Below are 2681 nucleotides of genomic sequence, written 5' to 3'. Positions count from 1 at the left end.
CGGGACGGCGGCTCCGGGTAACGCGGGGACCGGCCGTGCAGCATCCGCATCATGCCAGCGTTTGGTGGGAGGGCGGGAGGCTTAAGTCCGTTTGTCTTAATAAGAGTGAAAAGGAAAGCGAGAGGAGCCCCCCTGTAAAGCAATACCGCTCGGAGTTTGTATTTGGTTCTGATTTCGTGTCTCCACTCTAGCAGAGGGATCAGAGCCTTTGATCTGCTCTTTCCCCGTTCCCTTCATCATGAGATCTGGAGGAAAAATGGTGCTCAATTAAGAATACCTGATTTTTGGTGGGATAAACAGCATGAGATATTGTAGCATGGTCTGTTTGCCTCTTATTGAACAGTTTTTTGAATGTGTGTGTGTGGTGCCTTGTATTGCCATAACAAAAGGGATGGGGGTGGGGGAAAGGAAGGGAATACTGCATTTAGAGCTGCATCTTGGAAAGTCAAAGACTGCCTTATTTTGCCTCAACTGGCAATCTGTGCTTTCAGATTTATGTACTTTGCATCCTCAGTGTTGTTTTGGTGGTTGTTGCATGGTAGTGAGGACATACAAGAAAAGAAATTGAGATAAAGACAAGAGATCATACAAAGTGTATAGTACAGAGATAATGTGCATTGCAGTGATGTTTAAGAAAAGTCTGAAATTACTGTGACCAGTTTGAAAAATGCAAGTAGTGTTTTCAGTTACATTACCTGGTCAAGACCACCCTATAATCTCCCAGGAGGGGCTGGGAAATCTGTTTGCAGAAAAAGTATTTATCTATTATGCCTGCTACCCAAGAATCCCTCATTAATTAATAAGTAGAACTGAAAAAGAGAAACAATTACTGTCATAGTTTTTTGTGATTCTGTATAAGCCACAGTGTTTCAAATATAACATAGTTTTAAAGGGGAGGAATTCTAGTTTAAGTCCTTATTGCCACTTAAGATAAAATACAGTATGTGCGGGTTATGTGTTTGAGAAGCAAAAGGTTGACATTTATGGCAATTTATCATTGTATCATCCTGGTTCTTCTCCATATGGGACAGACAAGATGAAAGAGCTTTTCTTTCATACATTGTTCTGCAAGAGCTAAACTGCTGAAGTCAAAACCACTGTACTTGTGAGTCCATTTGGAGCTCATAGGATTTCATGCTGCAGAACTGTCCTTATAAACCCTGACTGTCAGAGTTTCTAAATTCTCTGAAATAGTTTAGCCCCTATTTGCACTTGGAAATATCTGAAGCTATTTTTAAAAATGCATCAGCAGCTACGTTATTGCTCCCTCTTGATCCTCTGATAGTAAAGGAAAAGTGTTCTTGCAAAGGCCATAAAGGCTCAGCTCTTTTGGTCAAAGTGTGACAGTTCTAAGGAGGAATCTTTAAAAGCATGTTTTGTGTAGTTACTTGATTAATGCTGGTTCAGGTTGGGGACTGGACATGAATTTAAACAAGCTAGGTCTTTAAAAAGTGACCTTTGCTTAAGGCTGTGAACACGAGAAACCACTTCAAGAAGCATAATTTTACCATCTCTCCAGCTGTTCTGATAAGAACATTTGCTAAGAAATAATTTGTGAAAATACCATAGTTTAAACATCTTTCAGTTAATATTCCTGTGCTGAGGGTGCAGAAATTGGAGAAAGTGACCTGTTCCAAGCTACCAGCTCACAGAGAGACATGGAGGATTCTGGTTTGTTTCAGAAAAAATCTTGGTTGTAGCATTTGAACACATCAGGGTTCAGATGCTTCTGCAGATTCTTTAAATCCATTTCCCTGTGTTTAAATAAATAAGGCAATTATTTCATGCTTTAAGCACTGGTAGAGGTAGTGGTAGAGGCAGAGGAGCAACCCTGCCAAAAAGGCCCAGAGGTCCTGGTGAGCAGCAAACTGGACATGAGCCAGCCACAAACTCTGGCAACAAAGATAACCAGGAGCATCCTGGTCTGTGTGAACACAGCGCAGCCAGGACACCAAGGAAGTGATTATTCCCTACTGTCAGCACCCAGTAGGTGACATTTACAACCCTGGGTCCAGTTTTGCTCCCCCAGTACAGGAGTTATTAAAGACCTGGGGTTCTGCAGAGGCCACTGAAGTGGCTGGGGCTGGAGGCTGAGCTCTGAGCAGAGGGTGGGGAGTGGGGCTTGCTCAGCCTGCAGAAAGGGAGGCTATGGGGGACCTAACAGCAGCCTTCCTGTCCTTATGAAGAGTTCCTCAGGGAACTGGAGCCAGACTCAACCCAGTGGCATGTGCCAAAGAGACAAAAGGCCTATATTGAAACAAAGGTTCAGACTGGATACAAGCAAAATACTTTGCCCCACGAGGACAATCATACATGGAGACAGGTAGCCCAGAGAGGCTGTATGGAATCTGTAAAGACCAGACTGGATAATTCCCTCAGCAAACTGATCAGGGCTCACTGATGACCCTGGTTTGAGCAGAATCTTGGACAAGAGATCTCTGACATTCCTATCAACCTGAAGTGTTATGATCCTGTTTGTGCCTATCTGTACATGATACAAGAAGCAGACATGTTTCCAAAAGTCAGATTTTTAAAGAAAGATTTAGAGTTTCCATTCCAGGACTAATCTGTGCATCTCAACAAAGATGGAATACAGTATCAGCATGATATATTAACTTCTATTATGTGTGAAATAGCACATTACATTAATACAAACTAATACCTTACTATAAGCCTCCCAA

The sequence above is a fragment of the Geospiza fortis genome, unplaced genomic scaffold, assembly GCF_000277835.1.
Source record: "Geospiza fortis unplaced genomic scaffold, GeoFor_1.0 scaffold171, whole genome shotgun sequence".
NCBI classification, from domain to species: Eukaryota; Metazoa; Chordata; class Aves; order Passeriformes; family Thraupidae; genus Geospiza; species Geospiza fortis.
Note: the sequence above shows the minus strand (reverse complement) of the source record.